At 41.7% G+C, this 19,205-nt stretch overlaps 1 protein-coding gene and 1 pseudogene across 2 annotated transcripts in view; one reads left to right on the top strand and one right to left on the bottom strand.

Annotated features, from left to right (window-relative positions):
• LOC311530633 (C-type lectin domain family 2 member D-like) overlaps positions 1-19,205 on the bottom strand; it is an 839,985-nt pseudogene that overhangs the window by 812,879 nt on the left and 7,901 nt on the right. The window lies entirely within an intron of this gene.
• Positions 1-19,205, top strand: part of LOC311530639 (C-type lectin domain family 2 member D-like) — a 119,368-nt gene that overhangs the window by 55,422 nt on the left and 44,741 nt on the right.

The following is a 19,205-nucleotide window of genomic DNA, read 5'->3' on the forward strand; positions in this document are numbered from 1 at the left end:
TCCCAGCCAGGGCTTTGTCAAGCCTGGCCTTAAAAACCTCTAAGGAAGGAGATCCTACCACCTCCCTAGGTAACGCATTCCAGTGTTTCACCACCCTCCTAGTGAAAAAGTTTTTCCTAATATCCAACCTAAACCTCCCCCACTCCCCCATTTCACCCTTAGCCTCACAGCTATTATAGAGCATGCCCCCAGCTGCTATCACCATGGGAATAGTTTCCTCATTTAGGTCTAGCATTCCATAAAGGCAGCACCAGCATGCTTTTAATCTGCCAAAGGCACATTGTACAGTCATTCTGCACCTGCTCAACCTATTGTTGAAGCACTCTTTGCTGCTGTGCAGATTTCCCATCTAAGGTTTCATGAGCCTTTGGAATAAAGGGTACACTGGGTCTCCCAGGATTGCTATTGGCATTTCACCATCCCCCACTGGAATCTTCTGCTCTGGAAAGAAAGTCCCTGCTTGCAGATTTCTGTACAGGCCAGTGTTCCTAAAGATGCATGCATCATGCACCTTCCTTGACCATCCCAGTTTGATGTTGATGAAATGCCCATGGATATCCACATGTATAGTATGTATATATACACAGGTTTGGGCTTCAACCCTCTCATCTCTATTGAGCATCACCAGGGTGGAGGGATCCGGGTGGTTTGTCAGTCATCTGGGTGGTACCCAGAGCCCAAGGTGCTAGGGAGCGATCTCAGTGGGCAACATTTACCATCAATCTATGAAGCAAAATCCCTGGGGCATAACGGCCTGTTTGAAACAGAAAATTCTGTTATTATGAGAGAACATTCAAACTGTTGGATCAGTAATACCTTTCTCAATCAAGAAAAGGAATCAACAATTTACGTAGCAGGTCAATTACCAGTCAAACCCCACACTGAAATTACCACCACCAGAAACAAAACAAAATACAGGAAACAAAGAACTGAAGAATCCGTGGTGCACATTTTACAATCTGCATACAAGCAAAGAAAATGGCAGAGTGGTATCTTAACAGGGTCACAGTTCAGGCAGTCTGATTACCTGAATTTTGAATATTCAGTGTACCAGAGTTTTGAGTTTCATGTAAATTTAATCTAACTCTGAATGTCCTGAAACTCTTACTCCCCCACCCAAAAAGCAAACAAACAAAAATCCTCTCCCATAATTTTGAGAATAAATATTCACCCAAATCACAGAACCATAAAACCAGTGCTTAATGTGTGCCAGGGCTTGGCAGGGCTGAGCCCCGGCACCTCTAGGCTTGACGGTTCATAGTCCTCTGGCCTCGCTGCATCAGTTATGAAAGTAAAAAAATTCATAGATTCATAGATATTTAGGTCAGAAGGGACCATTATGATCATCTAGTCTGACCTCCTGCACAATGCAGGCCACAGAATTTCACCCACCACTCCTAAAAAAGACCTCACACCTATCTCTGTGCTATTGAAGTCCTCAAATTGTAGTTTGAAGACCTCAAGGAGCAGAGAATCCGCCAGCAAGTGACCCGTGCCCCATGCTACAGAGGAAGGCGAAAAACCTCCAGGGCCTTCCAATCTGCCCTGGAGGAAAATTCCTTCCCGACCCCAAATATGGCGATCAGCTAAACCCTGAGCATATGGGCAAGATTCATCAGCCAGATACTACAGAAAATTCTTTCCCGGGTAACTTGGATCTTACCTCATCTAAAAACCCCATCACAGGCCATTGGGCCTATTTACCATGAATATTTAATTACCAAAACCATGTTGTCCCATCATACCATCTCCTCCATAAACTTATCGAGTTTAATCTTAAAGCAAGATAGATCTTTTGCCCCCACTACTTCCCTCGGAAGGCTATTCCAAAACTTCACTCCTCTGATGGTTAGAAACCTTCGTCTAATTTCTAATCTAAATTTCCTAGTGGCCAGTTTATATCCATTTGTTCTTGTGTCCACATTGGTACTGAGTTTAAATAATTCCTCTCCCTCTCTGGTATTTATCCCTCTGATATATTTATAGAGAGCAATCATATCTCCCCTCAACCTTCTTTTAGTTAGGCTAAACAAGCCAAGCTCCCTGAGTCTCCTTTCATAAGACAAGTTTTCCATTCCTCGGATCATCCTAGTAGCCCTTCTCTGTACCTGTTCCAGTTTGAATTCATCCTTCTTAAACATGGAAGACCAGAACTGCACACAGTATTCCAGGTGAGGTCTCACCAGTGCCTTATATAACGGTACTAAAACCTCCTTATCCCTACTGGAAATACCTCTCCTGATGCATCCCAAGACGACATTAGCTTTTTTCACAGCCATATCACATTGGCAGCTCATAGTCATCCTATGATCAACCAATACTCCAAGGTCCTTTTCCTCCTCCGTTACTTCTAGTTGATGCGTCCCTAGCTTATAACTAAAATTCTTGTTATTAATCCCTAAATGCATCACCTTACACTTCTCACTATTAAATTTCATCCTATTCCTATTACTCCAGTTTACAAGGTCATCCAGACCCTCCTGTAGGGTATCCCTGTCCTTCTCTAAATTAGCAATACCTCCCAGCTTTGTATCATCTGCAAACTTTATTAGCACACTCCCACTTTTTGTGCCCAGGTCAGTAATAAAAAGATTAAATAAGATTGGTCCCAAAACTGATCCTTGAGGAACTCCACTGGTAACCTCCCTCCAACTTGACAGTTCACCTTTCAGTAGGACCCGTTGTAGTCTCCCCTTTAACCAATTCCCTATCCACCTTTCAATTTTCCTATTGATGCCCATCTTATCCAATTTAACTAATAATTCCCCATGTGGCACAGTATCAAACGCCTTACTAAAATCTAAGTAAATTAGATCCACTGCGTTTCCTTTATCTAAAAAATCTGTTACTCTCTCAAAGAAGGAGATCAGGTTGGTTTGGCACGATCTACCTTTTGTGAAACCATGTTGTATTTTGTCCCATTTACCATTGACTTCAATGTCCTTAACTACCTTCTCCTTCAAAATTTTTTCCAAGACCTTGCATACTACAGATGTCAAACTAACAGGCCTATAATTACTTGGATCACTTTTTTTCCCTTTCTTAAAAATAGGAACTATGTTAGCAATTCTCCAATCATACGGTACAACCCCTGAGTTTACAGATTCATTAAAAATTCTTGCTAATGGGCTTGCAATTTCTTGTGCCAATTCTTTTAATATTCTTGGATGAAGATTATCTGGGCCCCCCGATTTAGTCCCATTAAGCTGTTTGAGTTTCGCTTCTACCTCAGATATGGTGATGTCTACCTCCATATCCTCATTCCCATTTATCATGCTACCATTATCCCTAAGATCCTCTTTAGTCTTATTAAAGACTGAGGCAAAGTATTTGTTTAGATATTGGGCCATGCCTAGATTATCCTTGACCTCCACTCCATCCTCAGTTTTTAGCGGTCCCACTTCTTCTTTCTTTGTTTTCTTCCTATTTATATGACTATAGAACCTTTTACTATTGGTTTTAATTCCCTTTGCAAGGTCCAACTCTACTTGACTTTTAGCCTGTCTCACTTTATCCCTACATATTCTGACCTCAATAAGGTAGCTTTCCTTACTGATCCCTCCCTTCTTCCACTCCCTATATGCTTTCTGCTTTTTCTTAATTACCTCTCTAAGATGCTTGCTCATCCAGCTTGGTCTACAACTCCTGCCTATGAATTTTTTCCCCTTTCTTGGGATGCAGGCTTCCGATAGTTTCTGCAGCTTTAATTTAAAATAATCCCAGGCCTCCTCTACCTTTAAACCCATAAATTCTTCAGTCCAATCCACTTCCCTAACTAATTTCCTTAATTTTTGAAAGTCAGCCCTTTTGAAATCAAAAACCCTAGTTGCAGATTTATTTTTGTTAATCCTTCCATTTAATTTGAACTGAATTAGCTCATGATCACTTGAGCCAAGATTATCCCCTACAACCATTTCCTCTATGAGGTCCTCATTACTCACCAAGACCAAATCTAAAATGGCATTCCCTCTAGTCGGTTCAGCAACTACTTGCTGAAGGAATCCATCAGCTATCACATCTAGGAAAATCTGAGCCCTATTATTATTACTAGCACTCGTCCTCCAGTCTATATCTGGGAAGTTAAAGTCTCCCATGATCACACAGTTTCCATTAGTATTTACTTTATTAAAAACATTAAAAAGGGCTCTATCCATATCCAAATTAGATCCCGGCGGTCTATAGCACACCCCAAGCACTATCCCAGGGGAGGCTCTAATAGTTTTCTTCCCCAATTTAATTGTTGCCCAGACAGACTCAGTCATATCCATTTCATCGCTTCTTATTTCTTTACATTCTATCTCATCATTGATATACAGTGCTACTCCACCACCTTTACCTTTATTTCGGTCTTTCCTAAACAGCACATACCCTTCAATACCTGTAGCCCAGTCATGACTACTATTCCACCAGGTCTCTGTTATACCTATAATATCTAGTTTCACTTCCTGCACCAGTAACTCTAGTTCCTCCATTTTGTTACCTAGGCTCCTTGCATTAGTGTACAAACATCTTAATTTTTGCTGTTTGGCCTCACTCTCATTCTGTACCCTATTAGGCACGGTTATTTTACTACCAGTATAACCTATTAGACTTGTATCTACACTGCCCTTCCTCCTACCTACAGCTGTATCCACTCTTACTTCATTTTCTTTCCACTCTATGCTAAATTCTGGCGTGGAGATTACCTGGACATCTCCCAACCATCTCCCCCAAATTCCTAGTTTAAAGCTCTCTTAATCAGTTGTGCCAGCCTCCATCCTAGAAGTCTATTTCCTTCCCTACTCAGATGAAGTCCATCCCGAGAGAACTGTCCTCTATCCATGAATGCCTCCCAATGGCCATACATCCCAAAGCCCTCCTTATAGCACCACTGCCTAAGCCATCTATTGATAGTCATAATCTTGTCACACCTTTGTTGCCCTTCTCTAGGAACAGGCAGAATCCCACTAAAGATCACCTGAGCCTCAATTTCCTTAAGCGTCCTCCCCAGCCTAGCATAGTCTCCCTTAATACTTTCCAGCGAGAATCTAGCCGTATCATTTGTTCCCACATGAAGGATAATTAGGGGATTCTTTCCCGCTCCCTTTAGAATCCTTTTTAACCTCAGGTCTACATCCCGTATCTTAGCACCTGGAAGACAGCACACCCTCCTATTTTCTGGATCAGCTCTGGTTACAGGCCTATCTATTCTTCTCAGTAAAGAGTCCCCAATCACATAGACCTGCCTTTTCCTAGTGACGGTGCTATTCTCCAGTCTATCCCCTGTTCCCTCTGGCTGCAAGTTTTTTCCATTCCCATTCTCCCTTGTAATCCTTTTTAACCCATCCTGTATCCTCCTGGGGCTCATATTTGGTGTAATCTCCATTAACTCTTCCCCTTTTCCTATAGGACTAATCGCTCTTCTCTTCTTCCTTGCCCTGTCACCTTCAGTGACTACCTGCTGAGCCCCTTCTTCATTTTCCAACTCTACAAACCTATTCTGAAGCTCTATTTCTCCAATTGCTTGAGCCTCGGCAGCTCTTTCATTACAGATTAAGCACTGCATAGAAACAGCTTATTCCTGCATACCTATCTTCCTCTCAATGATTTCTAGAATGTAGTAATTCTGATGCTGTGGTTTGTTTGCTATCTTTTCACCGTATGAAAGGTCATGCAAATTGTGTGGTGCTCTTTCTGTTGACATTCCATGGAACTTGGGCTCATCGCTCACTTTGCTTTTGTCTACTCACAAAAGTTGCACTGACTATCTATTTAGTTACTGATAATACCTCTTGTCTGAACACTCTTATTTCAGTTTCAGAGTTGCCTATATATTTAGTTTAAGTCAGTTCTTGATGGATTTATGCTAATGAATATAGGTCACTATTAAGCTGACTTACACAAGTTTCACAAAACCAGAGCACAAGCCACATATGGAGAATGCTGTAGGCATGTCTGAAATGCCCACCCTGCCTCGGCGACCTAAACATTGAAAACACAAGAACAGCAAGTGAAGACTGATTAATTTGCTTCACTTAATGTTTGGATTAATTGTGATAATGATTCATCCAAATATTGTGGGGAACTAGTGAGTTGCAAAAATATTCTAATTAATTTGGCAATTCCTGAATGTCGCTGAACACTGCAGGCCAAAATATTTGCAGACATAACTCCACTGAAGTCAATGTGGTCTTATGAGCAGAGAATTTGCCCCTGAGCTCTATGAACCTCTGAATGCCAATGAATCAAACTAGTCCTGTTCATTCACAGATAAATCAATGCTAAAGCTGTGTTGCCTAGAGCCATTTTTAAAATCAGTATCTGGACTTTTATGTAGTGTAGATGAGGCCATGCTTCCACTCTTATTGCACACATACAATAGAAAAAAAATAGTTTTGTCCCTGCTTCCAAACTAATGCAAGTCCTGGGAGTTTTATTTCTCAGGTTCCTTTTTCCAAGATAAAATTCCACCAACAAGGGGTGAAGGCGGCCCAGAGGTAGACCCCCTATTCCATGGGTTCATCAAGGCTGTTCCGATGTTGGACTCTCAGGCTGTCAAGCCTTTCCGGTTGTGCAGGAACGGACCAAATGGTGAACGATCGCTATGGCCTACTGTCTGGGTAAGCATTGAAGAAGGTTCCTTTTCCCTGGGGTGAATCCCTGGATGATGGCTTTGAGTGTGATCCTGGTGGTTTTGTTTGTTTCTATTGGCCTTGCTTCTTTGTCTACTTAAAATAAAAGGTAAAAGTCAGTGGCAAATGTAATGTATTTAGCATGAAATTGTCTTCTAATAAATGAAAAAGGTGAAGAATGAAATTCTACCCTGGGCCAAGCCCCCGTCCCCAGCAGCACAGGGAAAGAAATGTTACAAATGTTCCCCTTTGCTTCAGGGGGCAGTGATCTGCATAAGCCCTTTACCAGGCAGAGAGAACATCTCCCCAGTACTGCCTCAAGCTGACTGGAGCACTTGGGAAAGGGTGTGTGTGAGATCAAACCACTGTCCACTCCTCATTCTTTCAGTCCACTTCCCCCCAACCTGTGCAGTTATTCTCCCCTCAGTCCTGATGGACTTTAGGAATTTCATTTATTGCTAAAAAGAAATTGGGATGACACTAAGCTTGATAAATTTCACCCCAACAATTAGTATGAAAAAAATATACACAGTAGAAAATAGGGGTCTGAATAAACATGGGCTCTCAGCCTTAACCTCAGTTCTGACAATAGTGAGAAACAACAGGTAAGAGATGGAGGAAGGAAAACCTTTTTCTCTTGGTGTTGTGAAAGTGAAATCCATCAAAGACTCATGAATTATATAATCAGTGTTCACCTTTCACAAAACGAAACCTTATGTTTCTAATAATAATTTATATTTATTTTTGTTTCTTTTTTAGGGAAACATGATACAGAAATTGGTAAGTGTTATGCTTTTTCCTCCAACAAATAAAAGTTGTGTACAAATTTGTCTCCTGATAAGGGTGTTTGATTATTTATTTATGTACTTTTTTGAGTGAAGTTTTTTAACCAGAAGAAGATTAAAGCCCTGATACTGCACTAACATCAGTTAGCTATTGACTTCAGTGAGTCTAGGATCAAGCACTGAATGCACAAGTCATATCACTAAAACAATACGGTAACTCTTCACTTAATGTTGTTCTGTTAACATTGTTTCGTTGCTGATCTATTAGGGAACAAGCTCGTTTAAAGTTGCAAAATGCTCCCTTATAAGTCGTTTGGCAGCTGCCTGCTTTGTCCACTGCTTGCAGGATTCTCCAGAAGAGCAGCCCCTCCTTGTGGGGATTAGAACCAAGGGGGGCTCACAGCCCCCCCATCAGCTCCCCTAAATTCTCTGTAAGGTATGTGGCTCAGCAGCTGCCCAGCAGCATTTCAGGTGGCCCTCCCCACACTGCCCTGCTGCTCCTGCCCTGCCTTCTGCCTTGGAGCTGCTCTCAGGAGTTTCCTGCTTGATGGGGAAGTGGGGGAGAGGGGTGCTGATATCAGGATGTCCCCCTGCTCCTGCCCCCCCTCGCTCCATACCCCCTCTCCACAAAGCAGAGGAGGGAGACTGGGCTCAGGGACAGAAAGGAGGGAGCTTCCTGGAAGCTGTTGCTTCCTGTCTGAACTGGGGGACCTGCTTAAAAGGGCAACATACCTGAACTGGGCTCAGCATACTTAAAGGGGCAATGCACGTCTCTCTCACTCATGCATGCACCCCCCAGCACTTTGGAAAGTCAGCACCTGTGCAGCTGTGCATGTGCTGTCAGGAGGAGGGAGTGGTGCACTCCAGCTGGATAGCGTGGGCTCATCATCATGTTCAGTTTTTGCAGGGAAGTGTTTGCAGCTACTGCCCTGCATCTATTGTGTTTCCTCCCTTCTGCCTCAGTCCATGCTGCCTTGTAGAGTGTAAGGCTACATTAACAACAGCCTATTAACCCTTGAGGGCTCAGCTGAGTGCTAGTTCATCATTTAGCAGCAAGGCATTCCCTGGGAAATATTCCACCCTCCTATTCCACCACCTCAACCAAGCTTCACAATCATTTATTGCTGTGTACAATATTAAACTGTTCATTTAAAATTGTTTAAAATTTTATACTGTATATGTATATAATGTCTTTTGTCTGGTGAAAAAAATTTCCCTGAAACCTAACTCCCCCTATTTACATTAATTCTTATGGGGAAATTGGATTTGCTTAATATCATTTTGCATAAATTCACATTTTTCAGGAACATAATTACAGTGTTAGGTGACGAGTTACTGTAATGCTGATAATTTGAGGTCCAGCAATTCCACTTTTTGCACCACCAGAACTCCCAACAAAGCCAATGAGAATATGTGAGATACGAGGAAGCAGAACTGGGCTCTAATGGCTAGATTTTTAAAGATGCCCCTCTTTCCTTTGATAGCGTATATGGAGTGTGGGTGGGTGTGTGCAGACTCAGATTTCATATCACAATCAGAGCTCTGAGACACTTCTCAAACTAACCCCCCCACTCTCCTCATATCAGACTCAGAGATCTCCCAAGGTGCTCCACCTAATTCATCCACCACTCAACACAGGTGTACCTAACACAGTGAAGGCCGTTGGAGTGTATGCAGAAAATTCATCGTAAGTATTGCCAACTCCAGTGGAGCAGAGTCAACTCTGCATTAACTCTGTATGTCCTGGTTTTCAGAAGTCTGAGTTTTGATGAACTTAGAGACACCTGGTGGGTAAGGTAATATCTTTTATTGGACCAACTTCTGTTGGTGAAAGAGACACATTTTCAAGCTACACAGAGCTCTTCTTCAGGTCTTTATGGCTCAAAAACTTGTCTTTATTACCAATAGAACTTGGTCCAATAGAGAGATTACCTCATCCACTTTGTCTGTCTAATATCCTGTGACCAACATGGCTACAACAACATTGCAAACGACTTTTGATGCACTTGATGTTCTGGAAGGGTATGAGCTTCTTTGGGAAACCTTAACTCTATGATAACAAAGGTGGGTTTTTTCCCCCCATTCCATTTATTGTAGTTCACAAAAAAGCAGGAAGAGTCTCTTTGAAATCATTAATGGATTCAGGTAACTTGGGCCACCTGGATGCTTGACTCTGCCTGTGCATTTGCTTCCAGCTCAGCAGGACTGTGGAGTTGTTTCTTTAATCTATCTAATCGCCCCTTGTGACAGGATGTGAAATTACTGCAACTTTCCAGTTACCGTTTTACTTTCTCTTTCAAACTCTGCAAATGCTGCGAGAGGAGGAAAGCACATTTATTGGTCTGGAACACAAACACATTTATTTAAACAAGTGTAAGGAAAAGCAATGAGAAAACTCTGTAGCTATTTTATTACCAGAATTAGCTGTAAAATTTGATAAACTGGACTACTGACTCAAAACGCAATTATCTCAACAAAACCAGTGACGTCTGACCACGTCCTGAAGATTGCTCCTTCTGAGAAGTTTTACAATCAGGTAGGTTAATTTTGCTTCAGAATGACTCTTTGTAACCAACTCCTAATATACACTGCTTGTTGCTTGGACAATTTGAAGATTAAATAATCCTCTGATAATTTGTTTCACTCTTTATTAACACTACAATACATGTACATTCAAATTGATTAACATTCAAATGCATTGCTCATTTTCGTAGCAGTGTACCATGAGATTTGTACAGCAGGTTGAATTAATAATTTGTTTATTTTGCTATTTTGTTTTATTGAAGAACCCTGGGCCTCATTCTGTTCTCAGTGATGTCAGGGAAAAGATTTGTAAAAAAATAACTTCCAGTATTTAGAATACAGGAAGAAAGTTACTGCGCCAAATCCAGTGGTTATCAGTCTATTTTTCTGCCTGTTGTCATTTCAGTTTTCTAGAGCTGACTGTGGGGTTGAATCCTTTTGCTTCTGATACTTTCAAGGGAAAAAAGGAAAATTATTTCCAGAATCAATCAAAATAGAAAATTGCATCCTTTTCTCCTGATTAAATCATGGGAATTAAGCATGTGTCTAAGTTTGATCCTGTGTTTGAGAGTGTTGCTGAATAGGGGATTTCATAACATAATAAAAAAGAGGCAAATTTATATATTGTGTGACAGATAAGCTCCTTTTGTGTGAAAATCCATTGGAGGTGAGATTTCATAAAGAAATCCATAGAAGTAAAGCTAGTTGGGAAAAATGGAATTATTATTGTGAAAATGTATTTTAAAATTATTTCTATTTTATTTGAAATATTTTATGGATTTTTCAATTTTTAATCAAATATTATTAAAACAAAATTTTGTTTTTAGTTTTTCTTTTTCTTCAACTATCATTTCCCCCTCTGTGTTTCTTTTTAGAAAGGATAGGAGAACTGGTTAATAAAATCTTTTATTCCATTTAATTACAATGTCTCATTTTGAATCAATGTGAAATATTTTTTTCATTTAGCATAATTTCATTGAAATGATCAGAAAAATCATTTTGAATATTTTCCTAAAAATCATGTGAAAAATCATTTTTGTTGAACTTTTTTTGTCCAGCTACAGTATTGTCAGCTCACATAATATTCTTGTGAGTTTGGGGATTTTATTTTGTCTCACAATATTTGGTGATTTTTCTGAAGCCTGGCATCTCTAGTTTTGAGATTGTGCAAATTTCAGATTTCATTTAAAGTAGAATTACATTTCTAGCCCTCGTGGTTCCAGAGAAAAGACTATGGCCTGAGTGCTCCCTGAGGGATCAAAATGTATCAAATGAAAATTAAATTGAAAATTATGACAACATATGTTATGGCCTAAACTCGATCTCTAATCTACTAAAAGCATTTAAATTAGATATACATAAAATAATATTCAAGCAGTACACATGTCCCGGAGAAGTTTTAAAGAAAGGCAAACCACTGAACTGGTGGAAGTCACAGGCTAGGAACCTGGAACCAGAGTTTGTTGAAATGCTAAACCGGCTTTAGAGAGCAGTGTTCTCTTATGCAGGTGAAGAGAGAATATTTTCTTCTTTAGAGTTTATTCAACTAGTTTAGTTCAATGACTAGTTCATTGAAAGTTGAGAAACTGATTGAGAATTGAAAAAGCAGGAAAGCTGGTAACATTACAGCCCTGGAGGCTTTTGTGAAAACAATACCATTAGGATTCTGATCCTGCAGTCAGCCCCCTGTGCTGGTGTGGAGAGTCACGGGGGCTTCATATGGGCATTAGCATCTGCCTGTGATGATGAGCTTGCAGGAGCTGGGGCTATATGTCTAAGGAGTGAAGTGAAATTCACATGCTAAAAACAGGTTTCGGAGTAGCAGCCGTGTTTGTATCCGTAAAAAGAAAAGGAGGACTTGTGGCACCTTAGAGACTAACAAATTTATTAGAGCATAAGCTTTCGTGAGCTACATCCGATGAAATGAGCTATAGCTCACGAAAGCTTATGCTCTAATAAATTTGTTAGTCTCTAAGGTCCCACAAGTCCTCCTTTTCTTTTTACATGCTAAAAACTTACTTAAACTGGAATCAGTGTTTTAAAAGTCTGATGCTCATTGACACTAAGGCTGCTTTGGAAATGACCGTTGTTCCCAGAATGTCATAAGTCCTGAGCTGTCTCCCTGTTTCCATTCCTCATTTATTTTAAGAAATTCAATAATATTTTTAGAATATTTCTTTCATGAAACCTAGCTTGGCTCTGAACAAATTACAGCTCCCCCGTCCCCCTATCTCTGTGGGGATTTCATTTCCCCTACTTGACTAATTGTCCTTAATGCTATGTTTATGTCATGGAGGTCACAGAAGTCAAGGAATCCTCTGTGACCTTTTCTGCTTCAGGCCCTGGGGCCAAGGGACTAGAGCTGGCAGCCAGCAGGGCCCTGGCAAGGTTCCAGCGATGCACATGCATGACAGCCTTGCACACGGGGAGGGGCAGGGGGAACCCCCGCAGCTCCCAGCCACCATGGTGGCAGGAGAAACCATGAAGCTGCGGCAGCAAAAGTCACAGACAGGTCACGGCTTCCATGAATTTTAGTTTGTTATACCCATAAAATAAAAACCAGCAGGATCTTATTAAAGGGAAAAAGGCAAAATACCACATTTATTGTGAATACAGAAAGAATCATAGTAAGCAGTTAGTTATAGCTATAACATTCCATTCAGTCTCATATTTATTCACACATTCATTCATACAAACACACACACACAGGTTCTGCAAGGTTGTTATCATAGTTACCAGCCTTAGAGTTGCTCATGCCAAGCCACTGGCCAGGTGGCCTGGACATGAGGAGGGAGCAGGGCCTTGTCAGATGCTCATCTGATGCTCCTGGAAGTTAGTTTGCAGAATCAGACCCCAAAGTTCTCACTTTTTAGAGTCTATTTTTATAGGAATTTCTTCCTATGCCAGTCTATGGGAATTGCTTCATCATGCTGTTGCTGAATCAATCAGCAGATAGCACATTCCTGACGGCTCCAAGATGTTATCTTGTTCTTTGGTTCTCCCATTCTTGAGGCTCTTGGGTGGATTCCAGTCTGCCCTCCGGGGGGTCCTCTGGTTATTTCCACTTGACACCTTCTTCAGCCGATGGACACTGGATTCTTAGGCTGGCACCTCCCTGATCATTCAGTTATTATCCACACCAAGCATCCATCCACATACATCCTCTATCTCTATTTTAATGACAATTGTTAATACAACAAAAGGGCGGGGAGTCTCTGGGTGCTGTTTCTGTTGTTAGAGTATTGTTTTGAGTCTCTCTCTCTGTGAATTGCTTTGAGAACAGACTCTGTCTTAGAATGTACTAACACAGTTAGCAGCTTGCAAGTTTCACACATAGAGGGAGAGAAACAGTACCAAAAACCAAGAGACCTCTTAATTAGTAATACCCTGGAATTTGAACTATGGGGAATCAAACTCATTTGTGATTTTAATACAAGACTTCTTTAATATGATCCAACAAGTTTATTACACATCTTAGCCTTAATTATTCTACCTCCTTTTTGTTAAGTCATCTTTGGGGCTGTTACATATAACTGTACTAACCCCACCGTGAATTTACATTGAACGAGAATTAGTACTCTCTCTCCCCTTTTCATGCATTGTAGGCATAGGCACCGACTCCACCGGTGCTCCGGGGCTGGAGCACCCACAGGGAAAAATTAGTGAGCACTCTGCACCCACTGGCAGCCAAGCTCCCCTCACCCCATCCCACCTCAACTCCTTCCCCCCCACAAACAAGCCATGTCTCCACTCCTCTGCCTACCTCCCAGTGCTGTTTGGCGGCACTTAGGACTTTCCAGGAGGGAGCAGGGAGGAGCGGGGACACGGTGGGCTCAGGGGAGGAGGCAGAGAAGAGGGGGGGCAGGGGCTGGGTCTTCTGGGAAGGGGGTGGAATGGAACGGGGATTTTGGGAAAGGGATGGGATGGGGGTGGGGTGAGGGCTGTGCAGAGGCAGGGCCAGGGGCGGGGGTGGGGTCAACCACCCACCGGGAACAGTGAAAGTCTGCGCCTATGATTGTAGGTTCAAATTATTATAGATTTATTGGCTCATGAGCTCCTACAAGAGTTGCTGCAGAACAAGCCTGGTCAAATGTAGTTAGAAAGTTCTGCTTCCATTCTTCCTTCCATGTAGAAGTGGTTCTATGGTGTAATCCTGTATTTTAAATCAATGGCAAAACTTTGATGTGGAGGGATTGGATGGAGAGAGGAATTATGACTGTGTCTTGGCTAATTGACAGTAATCAGTTTAAACCATTTGTAGACCTACAGTAACAATTTGCCTTGCCCTGTTCTGGAACATTTAAATAACAGTTAAAACATTGGTTTACCAATGTATTTGGACTGGATGTATTGGGAGCTCCAGAACCTCCAGAACGTTTATTATTTTGTAGGAAACTTCCTGGATTTATTCAGCCAGCGGTTTTATCCTTTTACGGTTTTCTGGCCTAAAAAGCTCAGTCAAAGACTGATAACTCAAGAGCTGCTTGGAATAGAGATTTGGATACACAGATATCTCCGACGCAATGGAATACAATTGTATCTACTGTTAAAGAAAGCAACTGCAGACCACCTTTCAAATAAACTGGTCCCCACATAGGCTAATGGTAGAGGGCTTCCTAAATGTTGATCACTATTAGAAATTTAACTGTCTTGGTGCTACAATAGCTCATATGCTTTGGGAAATTCTGGGATGAGGTGGGTAAAAGGACCAAATTGATATTGGATGCTAAGTTGGAGCCCTCCCTCTTATGTTTTATTCTTGGACATAACCTCCATGTATCAGGAATATTTGGTAAGAAGGGGGTGTGGTTCCAGTGTGCAGCTTTGGTTACTGGAAAATTAGTCCTGCAAAAATGGACAACTCAGTCCACACCAAACATTTATGCCCAGCTCAGTGATATGGCTGAGCTCACACCTAATGAATGACCAGCATTCTGTACAGGGGGAAGGCCTGAAAAATTCAAAGACATTTGGGCTCACTTTTTAGAGGTCTATATTAATGTAGACCCTTAACGTAGGTAAGTTGCTTCTCCTCCCCTCCCTTTAGTCTAACCCTCTTTACTTACTTTGTGTGTTATGATAAATCTGGTATTTTGATATATTTGCACTATTTGGAAAGAAAGAAAGAAAGAAAGAAAGAAAGAAAGAAAGAAAGAAAGAAAGAAAGAAAGAAAGAAAGAAAGAAAGAAAGACATAAACTGATCAATGCCAATGCAATTTTGCAAGCACCAAGTGTTCAAAAATCATGAGATTAACTAAAGGAAACATGAGATTTATTTTCTAAAAAAATACATTTTGGACTTTTTGGTTTTCTGAGCACTGAGATTTTCTTCTAGTCGTGTTCTCAAGTTTTTCTACTTCACCACAAGAGCAAGAAACTGACTGTTGTTAGAATGAGAGCTGAGATTCTCCTCTCACCATAGGATTGCAAGAGCTGGGGCATTAAGAGAAATGCCAGCTATTGAAAGAGTCAGGGTGAAATCAGGAAAGTTGGAGACAACCCAATGTGATTTGTTAGTGCTTTGATGTGGGAAGGAAATGCCTCCACTTCTAGCTACTGCAGGTGCTTCTCCGGCTCTCATCCCTGCACTATCTGAGCACCTCCCAAGCTTTGATACGTTCAGTCTCACAACACCTCTGGAAGGTGGGGAAGGGTTTTTATTCCTACTTTAGAAGAGGAAAAGTCAGGCACAGGCAGAAGAAATGACTTGTCTGAGTTCACACAGAGCAGGAATTAAGCCTGGGTCTCTCAGGTTAACCAACACCTGAACTACTGGACTATCATTTTCTCTGCAGCAGGAGCCGCGTAAAAGAGGATGCATGCACAGATGCACACGCACACACACACACTAAGTCAGTAAAGTCTTTCTAAGATCATCTCACTGACCCTAGCCCTGCTCACTAGGCCAGTCCTGTGCAGAGTCAGGAGATAATGGTGGACAGGAATTGAGTATATGTCATAGGGGTGAAAATGTGTCATTTTTCAGGCCTGCTCGAAAAGGTTCAGGCTGCCTCTGAATGCACGCTTTCTGTGCTCAGCTTTTTAACCCAGCTGCCCACAGCCCCTCCTTTCTCCAGGTCTGTTTGCATTTCTTAGATAAGCTTCTCCACCTGCATTTCTTAGATAAGCTTCTTCCCCTGCAGGAATTCACTTGCTGGCTGTTGGCTGCTGGCACTTCCCTTCCATCTCACTGATCAGCTTGTTAAGATGGGAAATTTCTTTGGAAAATTTGGTGGCATTTTCACCTCATTTCTTCACAGTCTCCCTTTCCAGTTTCCCCAGTCCAGCTAGCAGAAATTAGAATCATAGAATCATAGAAATCCTAGAACTGGAAGGGACCTTGAGAGGTCATCTAGTCCAGTCCCCTGCACTCAAGGCAAGACTAAGTATTATCTAGACCATCCCTGACAGATGTTTGTCCAACCTGTTCTTAAAAATCCCCAATGATGGAGATTCCACCACCTCCCTAGGCAATTTATTCCGGTGCTTAACCACTGTCATAAATATAAAGGGAAGGGTAACCACCTGTCTGTATACAGTGCTATAAAATCCCTCCTGGCCAGAGGCAAAACCCTTTCACCTGTAAAGGGTTGAGAAGCTAAGGTACCCTCGCTGGCACCTGACCCAAAATGACCAATGAGGGGACAAGATACTTTCAAATCTGGAGGGGGGGACAAAGGGATTGGTCTGTCTGTGTGATGCTTTTGCTGGGAACAGACCAGGAATGCAAGCCTTACAATTCCTGTAAAGTTAGTAAGTAATCTAGCTAGAAAATGCGTTAGATTTTCTTTTGTTTAATGGCCTGTAAAATAAGCTGTGATGGCGGGAATGTGTATTCCTGTTTTTGTATCTTTTTGTAACTTAAGGTTTTGCCTAGAGGGATTCTCTATGTTTTGAATCTGATTGCCCTGTAAGGTATTTACCATCCTGATTTTACACAGGTGATTCTTTTACCTTTTCTTTAATCAAAATTCTTCTTTTAAGAACCTGATTGATTTTTCATTGTTATTAAGATCCAAGGGTTTGGGTCTGTGTTCACCTGTACCAGTTGGTGAGGATTCTTATCAAGCCTTTCCCAGGAAACAGGGTGTAGAGCTTGGGGGGGAGGGGGATATTCTGGGGGAAGATGACTCCAAGAGGTCTCTTTCCCTGTTCTTTGTTTAAAACGCTTGGTGGTGGCAGCATATTGTTCAAGGACAAGGCAAACCTTGTACCTTGGGGAAGTTTTTAACCTAAGCTGGTAAGAATAAGCTTAGGGGTCTTTCATGCAGGTCTCCACATCTGTACCCTAGAGTTCAGAGTGGGGGAGGAACCTTGACAACCACTCTGACAGTTAGGAAGTTTTTCCTAATGTCCAACCTAAACCGCCCTTGCTGCAATTTAAGCCCATTGCTTCTTGTCTTATCCTCAGAGGTTAAGGAGAACAATTTTTCTCCCTCCTCCTCATAACAACCTTATATCTTGAAGGCTGTTATCATGCCCCCCCTCAGTCTTCTCTTCTCCAGACTAAACAAACCCAATTTTTTTCAATCCTCCCTCATAGGTCACATTTTCTAGCCCTTTAATCATTTTTGTTGCTCTTCTCCGGACTTTCTCCAATTTGTCCACATCTTTCCGGAAATGTGGCGCTCAAAACTGGACACAATACTCCAGCTGAGGCCTAATCAGCACAGAGTAGAGCGGAAGAATTACTTCTCATGTCTGCACATCTACCAATGTGATAGCAATTCCCCTCTGCCATGTACATTGGCCAAACTGGACAGTCTCTATGTAAAAGAATAAATGGACACAAATCAGACGTCAAGAATTACAACATTCAAAAACCAGTCGGAGAACACTTCAATCTCTTTGGTCACTCGATTACAAACCTAAAAGTGGCAATTCTTCAACAAAAAAACTTCAAAAACAGACTCCAAGAAGAGACTGCTGAATTGGAATTAATTTGCAAACTGGATACAATTAACTTAGGCTTGAATAAAGACTGGGAGTGGATGGGTCATTACACAAAGTAAAACTATTTCCCCATGTTCCCCCCTCCCCCCCGTTCCTCAGATGTTCTTGTAAACTGCTGAAAATGGCTCACCTTGATTATCACTACAAAAGTCCCCCCCCACTCTCCTGTTGGTAATAGCTCACCTTACCTGATCACTCTCGTTACAGAGCGTATGGTAACACCCATTGTTTCATGTTCTCTGTATATATCTCCTCACTATATTTTCCACTGAATGCATCCAATGAAGTAAGCTATAGCTCACGAAAGCTTATGCTCAAATAAATTTGTTAGTTTCTGAGGTGCCACAAGTCCTCCTTTTTTTTTTTGCATGTCTTGCTTACAACATTCCTGCTAATACATCCCAGAATGATGTTTGGTTTTTTTGCAACAGCGTTACAGTGTTGACTCATATTTAGCTTGCAATCCACTATGACCCCCAATCCCTTTCCACAATACTCCTTCCTAGGCAGTCATTTCCCATTTTGTATGCGTGCAATGATTGTTCCTTCCTAAGTGTAGTATTTTGCATTTGTCCTTATTGAATTTCATCTGATTTACTTCAGACCTTTCTCCAGTTTGTCCAAATCATTTTGAATTTTAATCCTATTCTCCAAAGCACTTGCAATCCTTCTTCTTCCTCTGAAACTGATCCAGTCACTCATGTTGAAAAACAATCTCATGCCTGTCAGCTTCTGTCTTTTCATCATTGGACCTCAAGTATTTCACAATGGACATAAATTTCACTATCCCCATTTTACTATCCCCATTTTCACTATCCCCATGCACAAGTCCTCCTTTTCTTCCTGTGCGAAAGGGGACCAATAGCTAAAGTCCAAGCTCCATGGGCTCACTAATAGTGGAACTGGAAGTCAGAAGGGCACCTCCAGTTCTCCTTCCCCCTAGTCAAAATGTTGATCTTATTGAATGCTGTTTTAGGGGGTGGAATGCACATGGTACATCTGCCCATTTCACTCCATGCATTGCTCAGAGCCCACCCAACCCCAGAGTTTTCCAGTGGCTGCTGGACGTGGTAGCATGGAAGTCGGTCTGCAGGCAGTGGGGATGGTGCTGAAGGTGGTGCTGGAGCTGGTATTGAGGGCTGCAGCTATCAGGGGGTAGCCTTTAATTTTATTTAAAGTGAATTTTGCAATGTGGTATTACACCACCGTGGGTTCGGCTCTGGCAGCTACAGTTTTAAGCTTAACACAGTGAAAGTTACCTTTGCTACTTGCTTTAGATTTAGAGTTTTTAGGAACACAAAGACCAAAGGTAGTGACCACACATACATTTAC

The sequence above is a fragment of the Lepidochelys olivacea genome, assembly GCF_965140295.1.
Source record: "Lepidochelys olivacea isolate rLepOli2 genome assembly, chromosome: 14".
In the NCBI taxonomy this organism is placed as follows: Eukaryota; Metazoa; Chordata; order Testudines; family Cheloniidae; genus Lepidochelys; species Lepidochelys olivacea.